This window comes from Coffea arabica, chromosome 10e (assembly GCF_036785885.1).
Source record: "Coffea arabica cultivar ET-39 chromosome 10e, Coffea Arabica ET-39 HiFi, whole genome shotgun sequence".
Taxonomy (NCBI): Eukaryota; Viridiplantae; Streptophyta; class Magnoliopsida; order Gentianales; family Rubiaceae; genus Coffea; species Coffea arabica.
Window position 1 is genome coordinate 44,754,377 of NC_092328.1, and position 26,973 is coordinate 44,781,349.

General features: G+C 34.4%; 1 long non-coding RNA gene across 2 annotated transcripts; it reads left to right on the forward strand.

The window, feature by feature from the left end:
- Positions 1 to 638: 638 nt before the first annotated feature.
- On the forward strand, positions 639 to 3,934 carry LOC140015534 (uncharacterized). 2 transcript variants are annotated; one of them, XR_011822183.1, is made up of 4 exons: positions 639 to 1,211; positions 1,485 to 1,605; positions 2,319 to 2,444; positions 3,277 to 3,934. It is a non-coding gene; the product is annotated as an uncharacterized lncRNA (long non-coding RNA). The 2 variants fall into 2 exon arrangements; XR_011822182.1 differs by having other exon boundaries at positions 641 to 1,211; positions 2,319 to 3,934.
- Positions 3,935 to 26,973: the final 23,039 nt, after the last annotated feature.

Here is a 26,973-nt window from a genome sequence, read left to right on the forward strand (position 1 = left end):
GAAGTTTGTACAAATTTGGTACATGACCAAATATACTCCCTAGTCTAGGAAAAAACTCCTATGCACACTATTAACTACTACCTATATGCATTTTTCAATTCACCTTACTTTTACTAACTTTCCTCTGCTCGACATAACTTCTTGAACTTCTGCACTTCTGTTATAGTCCCTTGAGTTTATGTGTCGATATTGAGAGTTTTGAGATGAAATGTGATGCAAAGTATATCAAAATTGTGTTACCTGTGTACTAAGACATATATATATATATGTGTATGTATATGTATGTGTGTGTATGTGCGCATGCACGTGTGTGTATATACATATATATATATCTTACATATATATAAAAAGCTAAGACTTCTACTCCCAGGTTTAGCCACGTGGTAGGCTGAGGGAAGGGAGAAAAATTTTCTTCCGTTTATGCCCTGAGCATCTTGATTAGTTCTCCGAACAGTGTATCACTGTTGAAGTTATTTTTGTCTTTTCATATGAAATTACTATCTTGCCCAGATAACAATAACTAGCCCCAAAACAGTAACTTACTGTTGAGGGCTATTTTTGACTTCTCGCGAATAGTCTTTTGCTTTATTTCTCAGTTGTCATCTTTTCTTAGACGTAGTTGCCATCATCTCTGTTGTTCTTCACTTCTTTGTCTCCGTTTTCAAAGACAAGAAGTCATAGGAGTCAAAAAGTCAAATAAAAATCTGGAAGTGCACCGATGGCAGGAAAGCAAAACACTCCCTTTCTACTTCATTTTACAACTTTAGCCCATCATCTTTTGTTTTCTTCTTCCTTTCTGTCTCTCGCTGTTTCCCGTTAATTTTTCTTTCAGCTTTCTTTTCTCCCACAAAGAGTCAATTATGGCTGCCCATCGATATCCGAACTGTGGGATTGTTCCACAAAAGATGATAATCCTCCTTTCCTTTTCATTGTTCCCGTTTCTTGGACTATTCTTCTCATCTCTCAATCATGTGATTATTGCAAAAAAGACATTTTTTCAGATTTGATCGATTTTCTAGTTATGATGACAGATAGGCTTCTTAGCAATTTAGGTCTTTACATTTTGGGGAAATATGGAATCAGAAAGGGAACATACATATTTATCACTCCTTATTTTGTCTTGCAATCTGAGCTTTTACTATTGGAAGGAAATAGGAGCAACAAAAAATCCCACCTTGCTCTTCTCTGCTTTTTCTCTGGTGCCTTCTTGGGTAAGACAGATTTTTCTTTACTTTTTGTTAATTTCTTTACATAACAAATAACAATAGTAGATAAATAAAGAAACTAATGTATACACATTATTGATCATAGTCTCTTTTTGGATTTTATCTTCGTTGACAAGGTTTGTTTCATTTTTTTAAGTTTTTTATTAGATGTTCTTCATTTTGTTATTTCTTTTTCTCATCTTTTTTATTAAATGATGTTCTGATGTTTGCGTTTTTTTTTTGGTTGGTGGTGTTTGTTTTGGTTGCAAGCAAATACAGATGTTCAAACAAGTCAAGTATGTGAAATCTCATAGACTAATGACTATCAAGCGTTTGATGAAATGTCTATATGAAACTTGGGATAATTAGCAGAGAAAACATGGAGAGAAAGATTACACAGGTAAATTCTATTTTGCTCTATATCCTTTTTTTCTTCTACGGCCAATTCTTTTTGTGTTTTCTAGGGCACTTTATCTTTCCTTTTCGACCTTTTTTGGTTCTGATCTTGATCTCATGTTGCTCATTCTATGTTGACGTTCACTATATTTTTGCTGGTGATAGATGTCAGATGGAAGTTTAATTTTGATCTTTCAGTTTGATTTTTGAAAAATTTTGTTCATTCTTTCAACCTTTATATGCCTTTCAAGTTCAATTTGGTCCATGTATACTTTCAACTCTTCATCTTTTAGTTACTTTTCCAGAATCTTTTTTGTGGTTGAGCTAAGATTTCTTAAAAATAACTTTGATGTCTATGCCTTTTGAGGAACATGATTACATAGGCTTATCAGAGGTTCCTGCAATGGAAAGTTCTGAAAAGAATAATGCTCTGCCTTTGGGAGATAAATAAGAAAATAAAATGATGCATTGTCCTGCGTGCTATGGGAGGGGTCTAATTGCTCAGAGATGTGTTTGATACAATGTAAAGTTGTATTCCATACTCTGACTTTGTTGTATCTGTAGGGAGAGTTCATACCATAAACTGAAAGTTACACACTTCACAATTTAGCTATGTTAGGCCCATCTTGATCGTTAGCAGCTTTCTCTCTGCAATTATTGTTATCGGATATAAGTTTTTCTATTTAGCTGATAGCTTGTCGAAAAATCTCCATGCAGATGCTTAAAATGTAATGGGAAGTGTATGGTGCCTTGAGTAACTTGTGGTTCTTGTGGGCCTATCAAATGTGTGACGTGCATGGGTGGTGGTTCTCTTTTGACTCGCAAAGTGGCTGTTATGAGATGGTATGGCCTATGTTGTTTTGCACAATATATTTGGCATGCCATATCTCTTACAGACTTTAGGACATAACTAAAAGAACATTTTGGATTTAGTTTAAAAGAACATAACTAAATGAACTTGTTATCATGACAGGTAAATTGATTTTGAATCTAGCCTGAAGCATTTTGGGAGAAAAATTGTTAAAATGCTAAAAGAACATAACTAAGTAAAAGTTGGGGTTCAGTTTGTCATTAAAAGTTGGTCCCTATGCACATTCCTCACAGGTAAGGGCCATTTAGTCCATGATCCATTGGACAGTCAGTTCAGGGCCAGATATTGAAGCAGTGCCATCTGATTTCTTTAGAATAATTTTATAACTACTTTTTCAGTTTGTTGGTTCATTCAAGAATGGCAAGTCTGTTGGTTCATTCAAGATCATTCAAGAATGGCAAGTCAAGTATTCACAGAATCTTCATTGGACAAACTTAAATGTGCTAGGCTTGAAACCCTCCTTTGAAGTAATTGTCATGGATGGCCAAGTACACCCTGTGGACATGCGTACTAGGTCACTTAAGCCTACAACAACTTTGGCTTGTGATTTATGCGTTTGGATGCTATGTTGAGATCCCTACCAAAGCTAAAAGAGCTTTAGTGAACCCGACCAGAAAATGTGAAATCACTCTGTCCACAAGATTTATTGTTTCAGTTTTGTTGTTTCTTGCATGGCATTCCTTCAAGTTATGCTGTTTGCCTATTTCAATTTGCCTCATAGTTGTGCCATGATGGAGAAATAAAGGAAAACATAATTGTTTTAAGTACCGATTATGCATTTTGTCTGTGTTTTTGGCTGTCCAGGAAGACACTTTCAACTCAGAAAGTGAGTGCAACAAGTAGAGCTGCTAAGTTCCTGACGATGTTTTCCAAAGAGTGCAAGGCATCCAGTTGTGCAATACCCAAGCCTACCAATGCACTCCTGCCTTTTTTGCCGATTCATTCTTCCTCAACAAGTTTTCCTCTGAAGTAACTGCAGAAAGGGCTTCGGTCCCTCATACTGCGAGGTTTATAGTGAGAGACATATCATCTCTGTTGTCCCAGTCACTCGTGTGACTATGGCCCATCATAATTGCTCTTTCAGTTTCTATATTATCGGAAACGGTAGAGAGGTTTATCTCAAGGACTATCCGGCTAGGTTCTATTGGGGCCTGTGCCCATGCTTTGAGTGGTTGAAATCAGAAGTTGCTGTTGTTACTCCTGAGGTCCTTCACTTGCTAGAGTGAAATGATTTCCAGGGGACAGATAGTTTAGTTTTTGCTCTAAATTGGGAAGATAGAATCAGTTCAAACATGTTAATGGGTTATGCGTTGAGTGAATGAGCCATTGTACGAATCAAGATTTTTTTGTGCTCATGAAAAAATAGAAGTTAAGCTGGTAACTACAACCAGAAATGCTAGCACATATAAAATGGTGCAAGTATTGCAATGAGTAAATGGTCCAATGAGGATGGTTTACATTCTGTATGCTGTCAACTATATTCTCTGCACAACAATTTCATCATTAGACGTTCTATTCAACTTAAATGAATCATCATCTAATCAGATCAGTATTTTTTAAGGTTCCAAACAAGTAGTTTAATTTTTTATGTTTAAAATTTATGATATGCATCTCCATACATCTATATAGGAAAACCAAATACCTCTCCTGCATATTTAGCCCAACACATTGGGCATTGGCTGTGCCTTGCACAGCCGAAAAAGTTTCTAGTATATATATATGTTTTCACACACACACATATTGCGTGTGTGTGTCCATCTATGTTTTCAACGCATTCGATATTCAACCTCAAAGATACTTTGTTTACGGACTAACACAAATATAACAATCCTCCTGATGATGTCCGAGTAATACATCTCCTGACACGTATATCGCAGCATTTTACACCATGAATAGACCATTTTGACCAGTTCTCCTGATCTCCAATTCTCAAGAATGGTAACACAAATTGACCAGAATGTTTATTATTTTCTCCTGCTAATTACTGGTTATAGTTAGGATGATTATTTTACTTTGGAGGTTCAAGCAAATACGTTTGTGCTGATTTATACCACAATTTTTTTTTTTTTTACAATTTTATTATGTTTTCCAATTGAATTTTTACTTTTACCAAATTGACTTCAACGGACAGAGCAAAAGTTGCATACTTTACCAGCTATGTGGTCCTATACATGGATGAAATCTCTGGGAATATTTAAGTCGGTCTTGTTAAGCAGTTTCATTCGTTGAAAATTAGTTCCATTATAAAAATTCAATGTTCAAGATCCCATTCCTATGATCACTTAGAAATGAAGAAATATATTATCTGTATTGTGGGATGTGATTTGAATTTCTTATTGGTTTTCTCTCATTGCCATAAACCCGCAATAGGCACTATCAAGGAGGTTTGATCATTTATTCCTAGTAATTTCTTTGTATAAAAATTATTTGATCAACTATTATTTGGATCAAATCGCAAGATTTCATTCAATTTGTCATTCATATAGGTAGCATTTTGCCTCCATGGTTTCACCGGCCACGCAATCCTGCAGAATTATGGAAATTTCACCCATAAGCACAAAATCCACACACCACCACACAACCACACCATCACAAACAATAGTTACATCATTCATTTGCACCTCCACAGGACCATTGTGCCACAACGCCAAAAAACCAAATGTTAAAACAGAAGGAAGAAGAAGAAATGCTAAACTAAAAAACCAGAAACAGTATAGAAATTTCCCATTTTCCCTGTATAAATACCTTCAGATTAGAGGTGGTCAGGCATCAAAACGAGGTTAATCAAATTGCTAGAAAAGAGAGCATTTTGAGAGAGATGGCTGACCAGGAGAAAAGAGGCAAAGGAGGCGAAGGAAACAAAGGTGGAAGCCTAATTCCGGCAAAGACGAAGTCAGTAAAGCGAATGATGGCTGAGAAAATAGTTGAGTCTTCTTCCAAAGTTTTCAAGGATGACAAGAAGAAGATAAAGCCTAGAGATGATGAAGACAATGATTAATTAAACGTGTTTTTCTTGTAGTTTGCTTGTGTATATTTATGGATTAAAGTTTGCAATTCAACGATAAATATTTTGTTGTGATATTCTATTGATCTTGTTGTATACTTGTATTATTGTCTGGTGAATGTATACTATTTCTTTTAAGGTGTTGTATGAAACTATTGTTTTAATAAAGGGTTCATATTTTCCTACTTCTTCGAACTGAACTTTCCTAATAGTAGTGTCATATCTTTCAAATTCCTTGTTATTCATTATCTCTCAGTTTTATTTTATTTTGTTTATTTGTTAAAAATATTATGGATCCCTTACATTTAGAGGAGAAAAAAACATATGTACACAGATTCCCCTATGATCATTGTGGTAAAATAAAAAACATGCTACTAGCATAAAAGTACCATAGAAAGTACTTCAACTGACCAACAATCTGCTTTCCTATTCTGGTTGGCCATCTTTGCCCAAAATTTCACATAACCGGAAAAACAACAAATTGAAACGACAATAGAGAAGTCAATGAACTTTAGCTTAATGGAATGGAGCCAAAAACATGGTTGACGAGTATGAGGCCTTGAGTCAATTTAATTTACCAATACAGAAAACAAAAAAGCAAAAAGAGAGGACACCATAGAGATGCTGGATTTTGGATTAATTGAGATTGCACAAATAAATTGGGATGTAATTCGTTACGTTCATGGAATATGAGAGATTTAAAAGAAAAGTATTTTAAGTTAAGCATAAATTAAGTAGTATCATACCTTGTGTTGAAAAAGTCACTTAAGACAACATCTGAGAAAAAACAAATTGAGAGGAGACAAATAAGCTTTGGCTCAATGGTATGGAGGTATGACCATTGCTCACGAACTGAGGTCTCAAGTTTCAACCTAGTCATAATTCAATTTACCGGGAAAAAAAAAGAAGAAAAAAGGGAGGGACAACATACTTTGATTTAGTGAGATTCATGAATTGAGAAGGACAAATACATGAATACTAAGTACAGTACACTAAATTCATGGACTGATGTTTGCATTCGACCAATAATAAAGTATTTTGTATGTTCATTTCATAGGTCACAAGTCAGACCATATGGAACGACTGCTGTATTTTTCTACATGTCGTGTTGTATTGGGAGTGTTGGGTAGATGTTTCCTTTATAAAGGTACTATAAAGACGTATTACTTGACATTTTTTCTAAATTCATACTCTATTCCAACTTGCCAGTGCCGAACTGTACATCCTCCCAAAATTCCTTTTTTGTTCTTTTCCTTTTCTTTTTATCTGTTGGTTTTGTTGACTAGTGTCTGTTGAACATCCGTTAAAAAGGAATTCAGAGGTTAATTTTTTTTTTGAAGAATTAATAGTTAATTAGAAAAAATATCTGAATACAGGGATGCAACAATTGTAATTGCATGTAATAATTGATTTTCGGTGGTAATATTGTGGATCCCCTACCATTTGGAGGAGAAAACAGCATATTCCTGTCTTTCAAACGGATTCCTATATGGCCATTCATATGATTCTCACAAATATCCAACCAGGCTTTGTAGAAATACCAGTTGAAACTATGTCAACCTACCAAAGCTGCTTTCAAGTCCTAAACTTTGAATCATCTTGCCAAAAACAACGCGGCAAGACTAGTAAATAAAAGACATGAAGGACAATATCGAGGTGCTAGGCTTTGGATTTATTGTGGATGCATGCATAAGTAAATTGAGAAGTAATTTTGTACATGCAGGCAATATGTTAGGCGGAACTAAAATTTTTTTAGAGGAGCAAACTTAATTCAACTAAAATTTAAATATATAACTTGAAATACTATCAATTTTTTGTCAGGATAAAAGTTAAAATTTACACAAAATTTATTTAAAATTTTCAAATTTTCTAGGAAGAAAAAGTTAAGTTAATTTTTCATAAGTTCCGCCGCCCATGTGTTCAACGTTGTCACTTGAGGACATGCCTAGTTGAAGGTGGGACCTCAACTCTACGTAAGACTTATTTCATTTTCGTCGACATTAGTAGTTCTTGCATTCTGTTGGCAATGGACGTGGGGTTCTATGATTGTCAATTTCGATTAAAGGGTTTTTCTAAGAGATATCCTTAGAACATTCATTAATATATTTAGTGTTTATCTAATTTATTATATATATATATACATATTAATAATTATTAGTCTTTCTTACGTTTATATACTTTTTCTATTTAATTTTACTTATCTTTTCTTGTATTTATTTATTTTTTCTAATTAATCTTTTATTTCTAAAAATATAACACCTAAAACATATTTTAACAAGGGTTCTATGGATATCCGTTAGACAAATTGTCGATTAAATAGTTTAGTGTGACCACTAACAATCTAAATGTAGATAATAAGATAATGTTGTCCCTCTTTTAAATTTGCGTCTCAAACTCAATCTCATCTATTCAACCTATAAATAATCTATTGAATTGTACTCGGTAATCACACTTGTGACTGAGTTATAAATATGACGGTACGGTAGAGAACACAGATCCTAAATTAGTAACATTTTACCTTTGCATTCCTGTCATCAAATTTCTATTCCAAGCAGCCGAAATTTCCCAAAATGCTTAGTAAAGGTTTTTGTTCGCTTCACTGATTCCTACTTTTGACTGTTGTGTATGATTTTTCTTTGGTACTTTTAAGTACATATCACATGGACAAAATGACCATTCTAATATTCTAGAATAAAGAAGAACAAATACGAATGATACCTAGAAAAAATGTCCCTTACATCTATAACATGTGCTATCAGACGCTTTCTGTTGTTGGTCATGTACCAATTTGTAGCGCCCAGTATGTATCATCTTCTTTTCCTCGTAAATCTTTTGGATATATAAAAGAGGAATTCATCACTGAAATTTTTAGGGCTTTTTTTTTTGTACCAAAATATATTCTTGGCTGAAATTTTTGAGGGTTTTTTTTTTTGTAGAAATGTATGTTATAACAATGTGATGTGTGTAAGGTAAAACCGTAATAAAAAAAATGTGTCAAATGAACATTTGAAAAGTGTTTTATTTGAAAGACTCATAATTCAAAGGGAAAGACTGCCAAATGTATCCTGATACACGCAGACAGACACACTAAGACTCCAGTGTCATAGTTTTATTTGGAGTGTTAATCTCTTGTTAATTTCATTGCCAATAAAAAGCATAAATAGAAAAAGTAATGTCTTGGCCCCTCAAAAATATTAAACCATAAATGGCCTTTCTTTCCTCTTCGTATAAATATCCCAAAACAAAAAAAAAAAACTCCTAATCTAGAATGCAAATATATAAAGAAATGTAATAAAAAGGAAATACAATCTCATTAGAATGTTATTTGTACTAAATCAAATTATAATTAAAATAAAAATAATAGTGGGCCTTCATTTTAATTTAGAAACAAAAAAAAAAGAAGGATAAAAATGAATATTCATGATTTAATTAATTCCATTTTTATCTGCTTTATGTATTTTTCACAGGGACCTCAGACTAGGACACTAAACTAATAATCCATCATCCATCAATCCGCAAAGGTCCAAAAATTGCGACATCCATTAGTCTCCTCTCAGCAATAACGGGCACTGGTCATTGTTGAAAAGAATAGCATGTGGGGATATGAGTAAATTACTGAAAAGCATTCTGGGCCCCAAATGAGACAAAATAGATGATGTAACAATTATGACGTCATAATTTCTGAATTTCAAGGCCTTTCCACTCTCTTGCTTTCTTGGATTATATGGGTCATGGATCATCAAAAAAAAAAAAAAAAGAAAGAAAGAAAAGCACAGCTTTAAATTAAGTTACTCCAAGAAATAAAACCTGAACTCGTTAGATCTGTTTTAAAAATCATCGAAGATTACCATTTTCAAAAATTAAATTTGATATGAATATTTTGCAAAAAAAAAAGTGTTTCACAAGAACAAGGAATAGGATTTTTGACCATCATTCAGCTGCAAGCTTTTGGATTTATATCTCGTGAAAAGGTTCCTCCTTTTGGGTAAGGTGGATTAGATGGAAAGAATTGACTATGACGTGGACAAAGACAAAGTGCTTCTTTCTTTTCCCTTGGGAACTAAGCATGAAAGAACAAAGACAAAGGGAGAAAAGTATTAGTTACCGACAAAGTACCAAATTGGATAGAATGTAAAGCCATGTCAATAACTTATTTTCAATACTAAATTTTGATAATGCACCCGAGAATAAAGATCATAGCCAGTCAATTTTTGTACCCAAAACAAAACATGAAGGAAAACTGTACACGTTCAATGTAACTAAATTTTACCCAGGTTGGCCCAGAGCATCGCGCATGCTTAGAGTGGGGAACACCTTGTCCCTCATGTCAATTCATGCAGCACTCCACCTAAGTGTGCTTGCTGCACATTAAATTGGCCAAGCAAGACTAGTTATTCAAATGTTCACAAGAGCAATACCGCAGAAGAGGGCTACAGAGGAGTGACTTGAATTGCCAAACTGAAGATGGACGAGGCCAAGAAGGATGGAGCTACCAGCAAAAATACCTCTCTAGATCCTCCCACTAATGGCTCAGGAAAAGGAAACTCTGGCGGTGGAACCAGTAGAAAAAAACAGACTTTGCCTCCTAAGAGAGGTACAGTGATAAAAAAAGTCCTGGGATTGGAATCCGATTCTTCAGGTAACTGAGGTGAATATCTGAATTTCTGACGTTTCATATGCCAGACAAGTACACACTACTCAAGAAATTCAATCTTACTGCTAGAAAGCCTAATTATGTTTTTATATCTGGGGATTAATACTCTGCTAGTTGATGATCGATGTCGGAATATTTGGTACTTGTTGTGGGGATTGATTTATAGTAGTGTAAAAAATTTGCACGGTTTTGTATTTACTAATAATCTTGCTCTGGTCACTCTATGGTAAATGCTTCTGAGGAGCCCTTATTTTTTCCTGTCAAAAGAGCGAAGAGGTCATCTTCCCCTTTATTTTTTCGGAGCAAAAGTCATTCTTTTTATTGATCAGCGTGTAATTTGTACAACAGTAGCCAAACACTTCAGCATCCTATCCTTGTACAATTTCACTAATGTCTACTGGAAGCGAAGCATGAAAATGGAAGTCCTAACTCAACAGACAAAAGCTCAATTTTCCTTGCTACATGGGACCTTACTCCAACTTGCCACTATCTCACAAACAGAGGTCAGGACGGCCTCCACTATAGTTACTGCAGATACAGGAACTTGCTGGAAATTAGCGTGGTTACGGCTTCTCCAAAGATGATATACAAAAGCAACAAAAAGATATATCTCTTCACTTTATCACTGAATGAGTTTGCTTTCCAGTTTTGATTCATCCAACTAATTTCCATGGCTAAATAGTAGTGCCCTCTATATGTGAGACGCATTCGTTGTAATTTCTGCCACATAGTTGCAGACACAATGCACTCAAAAAAAAAAAAAAGATCAATGGACTCCGGAGCAACATGACAGAGTTCACATCACTTGTCAGCCCGATACCACAGCACACCAGACTATCTTTTGCTGCCAATTTTCTTTTACATGGTAGCCATGCTATAAACGAGTATTCTGGCACGTGTTCTTTTCCCCAAACTAGTAGTTTCCATTCTACTGCACACTGCAGAAGTTCTCAGTAACTTTATAGCAGACTCTACTGTGTAAACTCCACTGCTGCCGCCTCTCCGAAAGACTTCATCAGGAGACTCAATCACAAGAACAAAGTGCCTTGGAGTTGCTTGTTGGAGCCTTTTGACTTCAGCAGTAACTTTCCTACCTCGGGGCCATATCCAATTCCTTGCTACCCTGTATACAAGCAGAGACGGGGGTTTCCTTATTAATCCCACAGCTGTATAGGAGGTTTTCCGAGAAGGATTTGTACAAGGTTCCAATAAGAAGCCAGGTGTCAATCCAGAATTTGTTGTTGCACCATCTACAATTACATACTGGCATCCTCTTATTTTCAAGATCTTCCTCCATATCCAAGAACAATCTTGAGAAGCTTTTAGTGCCCAAGCACAATCTTCTAGGCCATCTTCCTAATTAAAAGTGTGGACTTTTTTGAAGAGTTGAAGTATTTGAACATCGCATAAATTTGGGCCGTTGAATTGAATCTTGGAGTATTCAAGTTGTTTGACAATTAGGGGAAAAAATTGGCGTTAATTGAACAGAGATGTGAGAAAAAGCATCCTGTCCTGTTATTGTGTGTTGGACAGTGATCAAAGAAAAAGATTGTGTGTTGGACAGTGATCAAAGAAAATGATCTTGTTGTGGTTATTGATATTAAAGAAATGGAAAAGTCTTGTGATTGTTGATATTTTGGTGATATTGAAGAAATGAAAAAATCTCGTGGTTGTTGATATTTTTGATGATACTGAAGAAATTGAAAATTCTCATCATATTATTGTTCTTTGTGATTGATTTGTGAAAGTGAAAGTCTGGTACTAGTTGGCATTTAGAGAAGCTAATAAATTGAAGGTGATGGGATTGAAAAAACATGGACTCGGAACACCGACAACTCTACATCAGTAAAAATGAGGAAATGGATTAATGAAGCGGTTTCGGACTTGACGTGTATCTAACCGCCTAGAACTTTAGGAAACTATATGCTAAGATAATAGTTCTTTAACAATTAGGTAACTAACAATAAAATAGCTTGGTTTCATGTTGACATATTAAATTAATTTTCAAAAATAGAAATTTTCATATTATTATTTAGTAGTGTTTCATTCAAGTCTCCTTGAGAAAATGTCCTAACTAATGTCTTATTTATAGCCCATTAAGACTTGTAAAAATAAGAAATCACTTGCACGAACAATTACCAAATCAAACACATATTCCTAAATAACATAGCTACTAAAAACCTGACTCTAATAAAACTAGTAAATAAATAAATAGAAACTTTTAAGCTTGGTTTATTTTGCTAATATTGTCTCTTTTAAACTAAATTCTTCATTGAGACATGTCCAACTTAACTCCATCTCAAACGACAATCGTCATTGAAAACTCTATAACTATAAAAACAATGTGTAACACCTTATAACTTACTTTCATCTTCACACGAACTTTGTATTTTACAAATAATTGCTCAACAATTTCTTTTCGATCAAAATATTCATTCATATGAACTAGTTTATCATCAAAATCATTATATTTACCACCAATATAAGTATCCAAGAATATAAAATTATAGATTACTTTGTTATCAAAACTATCACCATCAAATAATTCAGAACAGCTATTACCACAATCATCCAAAAATTTCATACCACGAATTAAGTTTATGTCATCAAAAAACTTTCAACAGCAATGAAGTCCATATCAATCAAATCAAATATTTTTTCATTACCTTGAAGAAAGTCCAAGCCAACAAAATTTTCAATAACAATCATTTTTTCCTCATATACCAAATCAGAATTTTCTTCTTTTTTTTACCAAATTAACACATTCATTTTCTTTAACAAATTTATCACTCCTAATTTCTCCAAACAAGATATGCAAATCAAAATTTCACTGACATATTTTTTTCATTAATCACCCAAATAATATATGCAAATCAAAATTTTCATCCATATCACATATTTCACAAATTTCTACATCATCAACAAATACATTTTCTTCCAAAATCAACTTCCCATGTCAAACTAATTTTTGACTTGTGAATTACTTATTTTCTTCTCTCCCACATAAATATATTCTGAGTGATTATTTTGTTCCTTTAATTCTGTAATTCTGCACGTATTAATTATTATTAAAACCCTAAATTTGGGTTTCACATCCACACACAAGAACAATCTTTGAGGTCATCTCCCTCATAGCTGTGTGTAATCTGTATTAACTATGTAATTAAGACTTTAAGAGCTCCGGTTTGGTATAAACCAAAAACATTGCAAATTGTACGAATATTGAAATGCAGGGGAAGTAAATGTTAGCAGCAGTTGCCTTCCAGCTTGCAAGCCTGAGGAATGTATCGTAAAATTCATAGCAAGTGGCATTTCAGCATGGACTGGAAAATGGATGATGGTATTTTTTTTTTCAAGTGTTTGAGAGTCTGTACATGTAGATAGTGTTGTTTTGTTTTGTTAGTGGTAGTACTAGTAAATTGTTAAATACTTAACAAAAATTAAAAAAGGTATACAGTTTAGGTTATTCGATGCTTGTAAAAGTTCTGCAGATAGATTCTTTTGGAGACTACTTTCTTTCTCATATAAAAAAAAAAAAAAAAAAAGTTATAGCTCTGCCAAACGTAAAAGGGATAATTTTAGAAACCTCTGGTATTTTTTTTCTCAAGTGTTTGAGATTCTGTGCATGTAGATAGTGTTGTTTTGTTTTGTTTTGTTAGTGGTAGTACTAGTAAATTGTTAAATACTTGACAAAAAGTTAAAAAAGGTAAACAGTTTAGGTTATTCGTTGCTTGTAAAAGTTCTGCAGATAGATTCTTTTGGAGACCACTTTCTTACTCATATAAAAAAAAAAGTTATAGCTCTACCAAAAGTAAAAGGGATAATTTTAGAAACCTCTGGTATTTTTTTTTTTTTCAAGTGTTTGAGATTCTGTACATAAAGATAGCGTTGTTTTGTTTTGTTAGTGGTAGTACTAGTAAATTGTTAAATACTTGACAAAAAATTAAAAAAAGGTAAACAGTTAGGTTATTCGATGCTTGTAAAAGTTTGCAGATAGATTCTTTTGGAGACTACTTTCTTTCTCATATATATAAAAAAAAAAAAGTTATAACACTATCAAAAGTAAAAGGGATAATTTCAGAAACCCCCCCTGAAGTTTGCAAAATTATACGAACCTTCCCTGAGATTAAGGTTTTGATAATAAAATTAGTCCAATTAGAAAAAATAACATTAAAAAAGTACTTTAAGGAGAGAGATGAAACTTTGATTCCATAAATACTGCTTATACATGTATATAAGTTGTATTAGTAAAAGAATAAAAACAATTAAAAGTTAGAAACAATTAATACATACATTTCACCACTCAAAAAGTTTATATTTAATAAATTAGACAACACAAATAAGCAACAAAAGTACATTAATGATTACAAGATTCAGCAAAACAGATTAGTCATCTCTTTTAACATGATGTTTGTTATGAATTTTGTGATTTTGAATAGAAAATTTTTCAAAATTTGCCTTTCTTTTCTCTCTTTCCTTCATTAGGTATATCAATTGATGCTATTTTGTAAATACAAGTCATTGATCATTATTAAAGAAATTTTTAACAATTATTTTCATTAATTAGTTACTAATAGTTAATTAGTGCTCTAATTACTTGATCATTAAATATTAGTAAAGGAGAATGAAGGAAAAAAAAGGCAAAATTTGAAAATTTTTTCTATTCAAAATCACAAGAGTAATAGTAAATATCATGTCAAAAGAAATGACTAGTGTGTTTTTATTGAATCTTGTGATCATTGCTGTAGCTTTATTATTTATTTGTATTGCCTAATTTATTAAACATGAACTTTTTAAGTGATGAAATATGTGTATTAATTGTTTCTAAATTTTAATTATTTTTATTCTTTTACTAATACAACTTATATATACGCATAATGGGTATTTATGAAATAAAAGTTTTATCTCTCTCCTTAAGGTACTTTTTTAATGTTACTTGTTCTAAATGAATTAATTTTGTTATAAAAACCTTAACCTCTGGGGAGGTTTCAAAAATTATCCCAAAGTAAAAATTGTTGGATAGACAGACCACAACAAATGTATTGGCAATGATGGTGCATTGTGTTTTTTTCTTTTTATTTTTTTTAATCCTTTTCTTTTTTGTTTATTCCTGGTAGGAATGATGTCCTTATGGCCTACCAATAGGATTATAGCGACATAAGCCAAAAAAGGTATATTGCGAAAATTCAATAACGTGGTGACTTTATTATTGCAGAGTATTCTAATATAATTATACATTTACTTTCTCTATTTAAATTTGATACATCTAAACTGAAATGTTCCTTTTTACTCTATTTAATTTGAGGGCCAAGTGCACTAATAGTCACTGAACTGGGCAAAGTCATTTTACCTATTGAACATTCTTCTTGTGGTCCAATCCACCATTTGCCCTTTGAGTAGTATTGCTTCGGTTTATTTATTTGATTTAACATAGTTATGCTAATAGAATGACTAAAATAGAATAATTTTGAAGTTTGATGAGTAAATTGAAGTAGAGATAAACTTAATTTTGCCCAATAGCCTGGGGAGAGTTGTTGGAGTTTTCCTCACTATTTTGATAGTTGGGAGTGAAAAAAATGTGAAAAGAAGTGGGAGGTAAGAAAAAGATATAAACTTGATTTTACCTTATTTCAACTTGTTTATACCCATGGAAAAAGGCTCCATTCCTGAAAATATTTGTACGTTGTGCTCTCGAAAAACAACTTCGGCGTAAAGGGAGGTAGTTAGGAGCCAAGTTCCCAACTCAACACAGAGACGAACCACAGGGACGGGGAGGGGCCTCCCCCTCCCTCCCCCCAAAAGGTTATGGAAAATTCAGTTTTCATACTTTGCAAAATTAGAAATTTTCAAAATATTCTAAATTTAAAGTTTTGCCACTATAAAAACTTTAAAATAATTTATGTTATACATATAAGTTTAGGTATATTCAAGTTTGCCCCCTTAAGATGAATTTCTGGTTTCATCTATGATTCAACAGGACCAAAAAATAAAAATAAAAACCCAAAATACAGGTTAGGTAGTGTAGGGTAATCCCTTAAATTATCAAAATGGTTTACCCTCAGAAGTTCCAAATTCAGGTGCAATCTAAAGTCAAGGACGCTGTGTAATGTGGAGGAATTTAAGGAGGCACTTCTTTCCTCATCATTTTCTTGGGACCTCCTGGCATTACACCAGAAACAAAATTCCAAGTATAGTGTAATCAAACTGCAAGAAAATTGACGTTATATAATAAAAACCTAATCTTTCTACACATTGACAGTATAAGTTTTCATCAATATAGTTGTTTGATTCGACATAAAGCAATACTTTTTGTCATCATTGTAATCTATTTCTTTTTTTTTTTTTTCCTTTTGATGAAGAAAAAGACAAGAAAAGAAAAAAAATTTCCATGCATCTGTGTTATAACATGAAAATCCTTCTCTTTTTTTTTTTTCCTTTGGTTCTAATCAAAGTGTACGTATAATAGCAAGAATATTTGATACATAATTGGAGCGAGTGCATACATAATTAGCCATACAAGCTGGACAGGTTTTGATACGGTAACGGAAGCGTGTAAATAGGATTTATTTCAAGAATGAAATTCATGGAAAGAATAAATCGATGAAACTCCGAAATACGAATAATAAATTCGAGGATAACAAAGGAAACTCTCAATAATTGGAATAATCAATAAAGTTTTAGTAACAGTGGAAAAGTCATACTCCCTCTGCCCTGAAATGTTTGTCCCATTTTGGGATTCCAACTTTTTTGACAATAGTGGATTGATGGTGATTTTAATGGATTTATTTCCAAAATTTCCCTCGAAAATCTAAATTTCAAATTTGAATTTAGCATGGAATATAAATAAAGATGGGGATAACATTGAAAAAAGACATAAAAAGTAACTTTGACTTTAGTAAGATGATAAATATTTTGAAATATTCCAAAATAAAAAGTAGGGTAAATTACATTTTACCCCCCTGTGGTTTACCCTTTTTTTACATAACCCCCCTATGGTTTCAAAAGCTATACATAACCCCCTCATGGTTTGGATTAAAGTGTCAAAGTAACGGAAATAGTCACTCGTAACGGAACTTCTAAAAATGTCGAAATTACCCTTATAAATACATGACACATTAACCCCCTATGATTTTTATATTTTACCATATAACCCCCCTATGGTTTAATATTTTACCATATAACCCCCTTATGATTTTCAAAACATACACATAACCCCCCTTGGTTAATACATAAATTTCAACCTTACATAAGGGTATTTTTGACATTTTAGGTGACACCGTTACGAGTGACTATTTCCGTTACTTTGACACTTTAATCCAAACCATAAGGGGGTTATGTATAGCTTTTGAAACCATAGGGGGGTTATGTGAAAAAACGCTAAACCACAGGGGGGTAAAGTGGAATTTGCCCTAAAAAGTATGATATTTTCAATGGCATAGAGGAAATATATTCACCGTTCACTAGCCGGAGGAAATTTGCTTGGACTAAGACCCATCAGGAGTTAGTTATGGAACTGAGATTACTTGTATAAGCTAATTTTCTGATCAATGAAAAGCAAATATTTGCTCAAAAAAAAAAAAAAAAGATGCACTCACTCTCCTTCATAATATGTACTAACAACATTAGTTTTTGAATGTGCACTCTATGTCATTCTCAACCCGACACCTAAAGAGTTTTTTTTTTCCAGTTTTAATGGACAACGTTGTTCATGTCATTGATTCTTAAAGAAGAAGAAAAAACAGGTCACTTCCTTACAAAAGATCATGTGTTTAAATTCTACTGTTGATATGAGAACTATATTGGTGAGTGATATATAAATACTTCTGTAAGTGACCTATAATTCTAGAAGCATGTCCTGACTCGTGGTGATAATTGGAGTTAAATCCATCCAAAATTTTTTTATCAAAAAAAAAAAAAGAAAAAAAGACCAAGAGTTGAAGAGATGGTGTCCATAATTACATATCATGGTAATTTGGTCAAACAAACATTAAGTTAATTCTCTTTTAGGTACTAGTGTACTGCTAGCAAATGTGCGCCTGTTTAATTAGAGTATAAAGCCAAATAGTTTAACTATAACAGTATAGAGTAACGCCTTCAATTGGATTTCTGCTGTTACAGCTGGTACCTTCTCTTCTGCCATCACCTTCTTCCCCCTTTGAGCAAGAACAAGAATAAGTTCCGGGTAAATTCGTGCATCTTCTAGTACATGGGTTTGACGTCTCACATCTGTTGATATCTGAAAAGGATATTCAAAATTCAGATAGATAAATGGATATTCATGCCTAGATGTTTGTATTCCAGGGTCAAGAGACTACATGAGAATCCATACAAGTCCTTAAACAATCATAAGTGGAAGCAAGTCCAAATTAAGTGCAAGACACATGTTTCTATACATATAAAGTTGCATAAAATAAAGAGATTGTGACTAAAAATACCTTTGCAACCATTTATAATTTACTTCCTTCAAAACCGGGTAAGCAATTGGAATAATATCCTTCAATGCTTGAATCTATGCATTCACAGTACTTAGCTTTGCAAGCATAACTAGGTTGGTTTTGCCTAGATTCTTCACGTCAAGTTCCCCACAGACAAATCAAGGATTACAGGCATAAGGTTTTTGGTTCTGTTCCAAAAGTCCTTGAGGTCTGCTGAAGAAAAATTGTGGTATCCTTCTTCAGCTACAAAAGCATAACCACAAGGGTTAAAGTTTCAAGTCACAAAGTGATTTTGGAAGCTATGAACAGTCGCATTAAAATCCGTTACTCCTTCAGGAATGAAGGTTTGGCAACAGCCAATGCAGCCAACTTGTGACAGTTTGGCTGCAGCCAATGCCAGAGCATGAACCACTTCCAACACTTTCCAAAGTCCAAACTGTCACAAGTTGCTATGCAGCCTGTGGTGTAATTTTTGACCTTAGATCCATCAATGAATGCGTAAATATCACAGCCCGCAGCAATGACTTGTTACACGTAGAATTCGCAGAAAATTTTCCCAAAGAAAAACGTTAGTCTTTCTTATCAGTGTGCCCTCCGGAGTTGTTGTAACAATCATAAGCCACCGAAGATCCAACTCTTGTGTGTCGAGTGATATGTTGTGTCCGGGAACATTACCCTTCCATAGAAAAGCTTTAGCAGGATTTTGTTGGGTTTATGGGTCCAGCCCATTTGGTGGGCCGAATCACAAGCAAAACGCAAACGGCCACATTAATTAAGTTGATCAACTTTGACCAAAGCAAGTCGCGTTTGAATTGCTATTTTTAGGAGTTTTTGTCAAAAAATATACTGTGATGATTTGATATATGTGAGGTAAAAGATAATTGACAAATATGTTCATGGAAAACGTAAAAATTTTCTACAAAAGATCACAATCCAAATAGTAAGTCTTATGACTTGATGAATTATCAGCCGTAGGATAAAGTAATTCATGCAAATCATAGTGGGATCAAGTGGATATTATGATTCCATCATATGCATTTTTTTAGTGTGTTTGATTCAATTATCATAACCAATCATGAATTCCGTCCATTTTTCACTTTATATAAAATTATAAATGGGTATTATGACTATTTTGAAACCTTAGCAGAGGTCATCTGGTATTAGGTAAAGTTACAAAAGGGTTATATACTCCATTTTTAAACTCGGACCGAGCCGCCCAATTTGGCTGATTGAACTAGGAATCGGCTAGGTCTTATGTTCGACTTGATCAAAAAAACCAGCTAGTTGGGACTCGGCTAAATTCGTTCAACAATCAGGAAACCGTAACATTAAATCGGTTTTTGTTTTTTAATTTCCTAAATCTCTGCATTTCTTCCCAAGAAAAGAAAAGACAAAACAAAAAAAGCCTTTGTTTCCAACAATACTCTAACAGATCTATGATAATGATGTTGCTGCCATAACACAAAATTAAGAGCAAAAAGGAAAACTTACAAATCTAGATCTAAAACCAAATTAAGAGAAGGAGGAAAACAAGAGGAAAGGGATAAAAGAAAAATGAATTAGAATAGTAAGTTTTCTTGTTTTTGTTTAATTTAACTAAAGAAAGAAGGAAAGAAAGCCCAAGATGGAGAACTAGGAGTCGCAACGGATCTTCTGTCTCACATCCTGTGCCACTCTCTGTCCCATTTTTTATTATATTGATATTTCTCCTTCATAAATATCATGTTTTAGTTCTTTTTTGTTTCTTTAAGATCTAATAACTATTAATTCAGTAATACACAAAATTTAACAAACTCAAAAAATCAAAATGCATAAAAAATGAGATTTTTTATGAATTTTCTACTGTATTTTTTAATTTTCTATTATATATTACTTTTTTGAAACTGTTGTATTTATTTTTTACTGAATTAACAGTTATTGGATCTTAAGGAAACAAAAAAGAACTAAAACATGATGTTTATGAAGGAGAAATAGCAATATAATAAAAAGTGGGACAGAGAGTGACACAGGATATGAGACAGAAGATCCGTTGCGGCTAGGAGTCTGGAACTTCAAGACGAATTTGATACAAAGAAAAAACAAGAAATAGAAGAAGGAAAGATGGAACAAGAGATATTGTTAAACAAGCTGAGAGGGAGGCAATACAAGTAGCACGGCAAGCAACAATAAGGCCAATTGAAAAGAAAAAAGAAGGTGATCGAGGAGAAACGGATGACCGAAGAAGAGATGCTCTTGGAAGCAGCTCAAATAGAAATTATGAACCTTATGAATTTGGAAAGGATTTTAGCTGGGGAAGAATGGAAAATGATAAGCTCCCTTTTCATGAAACATAAGCTGAAAGGAAATTCGGCACTTAATGGAACCCTCTATCTCCTTCATATCTTAATTTACAATAAACTTCACGCAGAATCACTCGTGTAATATCTGCACCACTTGACACTTCCAACCATAAAAGGTGGTGGAAGATTTAAACTATTGTCATTTGCTTTATGTAACGACTCTGGATGGGAACATAATTTCAAATATCTCAAGTTAATAGATCTTCTTAATTGAGTTTGGTTAAAGTTTTGAAGACTTTTTATCCACTCAATCAATTCATTTAGGCGTAGGCGCCATGCAACTATATATAATCCACATTATGCTCACTTAGTAAAGCAGCCTTCCAATTTTATGAGCTCTAAAGCTGCGAAACGCAAAAGCTATCTGAATCATTACCTTCACGATAAGTAATATTTGATGAATTTTTCGAGCTTTAAAATGTTAACAAGCAATGTGAAATCACGCAGCTTCCAATGACAATATCCGAAATTTGAGCAATTTTTTTTTGTTTTATATACCGCAACTCCTTTATCCTGTAGCATGGTGAAAAACTCCTCAATCATATTATAGAACCCAAGGAATTGGAGCCTGTTTAAGTACTGGATGCCTCTAGGCAACTCACAAACATAATGTGCAGTGTGCCAAGATCAATTTTTGGATACAAGGCATGGTGCCATTTTGCAAGCTCATTCATTTGAAGTTCAATTTCTGAAGCTCTAAGTTCTTGACTTATGGAAATCCTCCATTCTTGAAATGCTTTGCTTATCCACCATAAGCATTATTCAGCACAATTTTGGCTAGGTTGGGCAAATGTTGGAGGGCTTCCATTGGATCTTCTCCTGACCTTGTCTCATGTAAGATTGGCTTGGTCATGCTTCTCTGGTCGTCGTCCATCTAACTCTAGCACTTCAAGAACTTGAGTTGTTGGACTTGGGAAATGAGTTGGCTTTTGGGCTTATTGATGCCCACGAGCTTAGCTTCTTCATTTCCTCGCAAATCACAAAAATATGTTTTCAAGGTTAGTAGCATTGTTAGTGATAGAGCATATATCCAAATCAAAAGTACCATGGATGGGCTGGTATCTGTTTGAAAAAACTCCTCAGAGAAGCAGAAATTCAAGACAGTGGACAGAGTGTTGAGAATTAATAGAAAAAAGGGAGAAATATCAAAACAGCAGCATCATCAACGGCAACATGTGCTTGCAATAGTGTCTTTTAAAAATGCTGGAAAATGAGATGAGTGAAGTAGGAAGAAACAGAACTGAATGCATTTCTCATGCCAAAATTGGATGCCGCTGAAAATTTTGGGTGTTCGTCTTCAGTCTCCTGCCCTCCATTGTCCGTGTGCCACGGGCCATATCCCCTCTATCTTTCAGTTTTGCATTCTCTATTTGCGTTGCGTGATTGATGTCAACCAAGTATTTCTTCTAAATAGAGAGGTTTTATAAAAGCGCATATCAGGCTTCATTTAGTTGTTCTATTCTCAATTCCTTCATTTTTCAATGGTTGGATTGTATGATTTGATATGTTCAACTATGTATTATGTGTTGGTGTGTTAGCTAGATCGCTACTTACCAGGCTTTGCCTTAAAATGAGTATAGTAGTAAAATTACTGGAAGACTAGTTGCTTCGTCTATTGCGTGATGTATGCTACAGTGATTTGTGACATATTTTGGAATGATTTCAGCTCTGACATTCATGAGTTTTAGATGCTTCAAACGAAATAATGTCAAAACTTTCTATTTGACATTCGTTAACATCTTTTTGCTAAATCCAAATGCTTAGATAACAATGAGGTAAACAGGGGGTTTTGGGTAGAGAATCAAAGAAAACTAAAGTTTGGACTCATAACCTGATACGATTACGAAAAATAAAAAATAAAAAAGAGATAATATGTTCCCAAAAAAAATCAAGGAAGCTTGAGAATTGGAATTTCAAAATAGTGTTGTTTGCATAAAACTTTGCATGGAGTCTTTTCTTTCTTCCTGGGTGACGTTCCTTCTATTTCCCGTATCTACAATGACTAATTTCTGAAGTTTGAGCAATTTCTCGGTATCTGTCTCTTCCTTTATGCTGCAACTTCATTATCAAGGCGTTACCCATTTGATCAAACCAAGAATTGGAGCTTATTTAAGTTTTCGATGCCAATCCACTAATTTGAGTCTCATCACCTCTAGTTCTTGGAGATAAGGCATTGCATCCTTTTCCACTGATAGCCCTTTCAATTTTTTGAAATCTCAAGTTCTAATCACCTGAACTTTGAAATCCCTGTTGACTAAAATGTCTACCAATTTGCCAAATTCTGAAGGGACACCAGTGGATCCACTCATGGTCAGGCCTTGAAGGGAAGACCCCCTTTTGATACCTTCACAAGATACCAGCTTGAATCTCACACTGGGGAACTCAAGGAGTTGGTGAGATTGGATGTTGCAGACGAAGGATTTTTTTTTTTTTTTTATATTGTTTTGAATAAGGCAAAACTATAAAATGTTTATTTCTATGAACAAGTAAGATCTTACAAGAGAGTAACTCTCATGTACATCAGAATCCCATACAAGTAAGAAACAATATACTTAGAAGAGAGCAACTTTCATGTCTTTTTGAAATCTTTCCGATAACTGCATACCCAATCTCATCAACAATGGATTCCGTAATGCCAAAAACTGTAGCTGTTTAGGCCTAAAGATGACTACATTATGAGCTTTTGGAATTTGTTACTGTTGGGCTCTGAGAGAGCCAAACTCGGGGAGAATTTAACCATGAGCTAGAATGGGAACCACAACCATGGGTTTGACACCACATCCAACCCAAAACCTTAAGGCATTGGGTCTATGGATCATTGTCACTCATATGTTCCTCATTCTACTCATCTCTTTTCGATGTGGGACATTGATTCACACTTGATATCCCAACAATCTCCCCATCAATTGTGAATCTCTTCCACATCGGACCTCTCTCCCTAGCCCATCCACTCCATCAAGCCCACTTCAATCTGGAGTGTACGATTCTTGCTCAAGAGCCCACATGCCCTTGCCTCACTGCAGGTCAGCATGATTTTTTTTTCCCTGCTCTTATCCAAGCCACGCCTTACCACTCCCACTGGCTTTTTATCCTGGAGTCACTGCCCAGCTGAACCATCGGCTCTGATACCACTTGGTTTTTGGGTTGGATGTGGTGTCAAACCTATGGTTGTGGTTCCCATTCTAGCTCATGGTTAAATTCTTCCCGAGTTTGGATCTCTCAGAGCCCAACAAGTGGTATCAGAGCTCCGTTGGGGTTTTGGTTAATTATTTGAAATTGAGTGGGTGGTGGTATACCATGGGGTTTGGAACTATACAGTTTCCAATTCAACCGTTTAATGGAACTACAAGTTTCACTCTTTGGCGACGAAGAGTGAAGGATGTTCTAGTTCAACAAGGTTTGGCAAAAGCGTTGAATGGAAAGAACAAGAAGCCAGAGAGCATGAATGATGATGAGTTTGAAGAGTTGGACGCAAGGTGTGCGAGCACGATTCGGCTTTATGTGGCGGACAACATCATAAATAATGTGATAGATGAGGAAGATTCTGCAGCAGACCTCTAGAAAAAATTGGAAAAGCTTTATCTGGCTAAAAACTTATCCAATAAGTTGCGTCTAAAGCGGCAACTTTATGCACTAAAGATGGAGGAGGGTGGCAGTCTCATGGATCACATGAATACGTTCAACGGAATTTTGGATCAACTTCAAAAGGTTGGCGTGGATATTGAGGAAGAAGATAAGGCCCTTTTACTTCTTACCTCAGTCATTGATTCTTACGAAAGTGTCGTGACAACCCTGTTATATGGGAAGGACACTTTAGAGTTCGAGAATGTGCAGTCTTCTTTGTTGGATTATAAAAAACAAAGAAAGGCAAACCAAGATGTGACACTAGAAGCTGCTTTAATTGCTCGAGGTGAGAATAAAAGAGGAAAACAATTTGGCGGTGAATCTAAGGCAGGTGGTTCAAAGGCCAAGAGAAAGGGTGGAATCCAGTGTTTTGGTTGTCATGAGTTTGGCCATATCAAAAGATATTGCCCTCATCGAAAGAAAAATGATGAGAATGACTATCATAATGTTGCTGGATATGCATCGGGTGGAGACATTCTCACAATCTCTAAAAGGTAATAATACTTCTTCTCGTGATGGTTGGATTTTAGATTCTGGATGTGTTTCACATGTTTGCTCCAGGTTAGATTATTTTGATACTCTCCAAAGAAAGAAGACAGGTTTTATGTTATCGGGTGATGGATCTACTTGTCAAATCAAAGGTGTTGGAGTGGTGAAAATCAAAATGTTGAATGGAGAGATTCATTCTTTGGGTGGTGTGGCTTATATTCCAAATCTACGAAGGAATCTAATTTCTTTGAGCCAGTTAGGCTCCGAGGGTTACCATTTTTTCGCTGCAGGTGGAGTCTTGAAAATCACACATGGCAAGACGGTCTTGTTGATGGGAAAGAAGTATGGTAATTTGTACCATTTGAATACCTCAATGGATTGGGAGCGGAAGGGGATCCAAGAATGCTCCCAAATTACAAATGGTGATGAGAGGAAAAAACCTGCTATGGAAAAGGGTGAATTGAGGCCCCTCTCGCGAGTCAACTAGATGTTGGACTCGGTTAGCTACACACGTTCATTTGTCGATTGAATCAATTGAAAACAAGACCGTATTGATTCAGGTGTGTAGCTAGGCACCAAAGGACTTGGTGGGAAAAGACAAATGGAGTTTTTTTTTTTGGATGGTTTGCTGTGTTTGCTAAAAGAAATTTTCGCCAAGGTGGAGATTTGTTAGGAAATTGGCTTAATTTCTTTTAGGTAAAATTCTTATTTGGTGTGGAAAGTAACTAGTTTCCTACTTAGATTTTAGTTACTTGAAGTAATAGTCAAGTAAAGTCCTATTTGGTTTAGAATTAGATGTTATTTCCTACTCTATATGAGTTTAGAAATTAGTATTGGTTTCTAATTGTTATTTGATTTTTTGGCCAAGTAATGTTCTCTATAAATAGGTAGATTGGTATACTACAAACATACAAGAAAGGAGTGAGAGAGTTCTTAGTGGGTGAGAGGGTTATACAAGAGTTGGGCTTGAGAATCAAGTTGTAATCTTGTGGTGTTTTTTCTCTCATAGTAAGAACAAGTTTTTCTCTCCGTGGACGTAGGCTTGGTGATTAAGCCGAACCACGTTAATTCTTGTGTGTTGTCATCATTCGTGTTAGATATTGTTTTTATTAAATTGTTGATTAAGGTTTTGGGTTGGATATGGTGTCAAGCCCATGGTTGTGGTTCCTATTCTAGCTCATGGTTAAATTCTCCCTGAGTTTGGCTCTCTCAGAGCCCAACAGTTACACCATGATCCTCTAACATCTTGAATTGAGAATTGTTAGCACGCTTTTGAATTCACGATTTTATCTTGTGGATTCCTCGTCGATTCTTGCCTTGCCCTCCTTCCTTTGATCTTGGACATCTCACCTGGAATGCCTAAGTAAATTTTGTGTGGCATATCCATTGCTGATTTCTTGTGCCATTTATGCAGTTCCCTTCCTTAAATTTGCCTCGTAAACCACATTCCACATTGTCACGTTTATAATTAAACCAACCACACTAGCAAATCTGGGTTGAAGCTCTTCTTCAGATGTTAAGTTTTTGAATTCTTTTTTCAACATTATTACATGTGCTAAACATACCCAGTGGATGTATACTATTCAAAAATGAACTACTCTAAAATGCAAATGTTTTTAAAATTCACTTACTTTAAAACACGGAAAAAGTTTATGAGGAGATGCTGTGTTATACACTTGAGACAATATTCTGTTAAAGAGCATATTTTTCCAACTTATGTACTATAAAAAGAGTGTGTATTGAGTATAAATTAAGTTTCCCGATGAGCAATCAGTGCTAAAATAATTGTTTAGACTGATGTCTTTCAATCTTTCTTTTCCAGCTTTCCTCTAGAAACGGGTAAAAGCATAAAAGCGTAAAAGTTTTTGGGAATACATCAAAATTTAGCAGCCTGCTATAGATAGCTGCTTTATACAAATAGCAAGACTAGGGGTCATCAGCGCAAAATCAGGACCT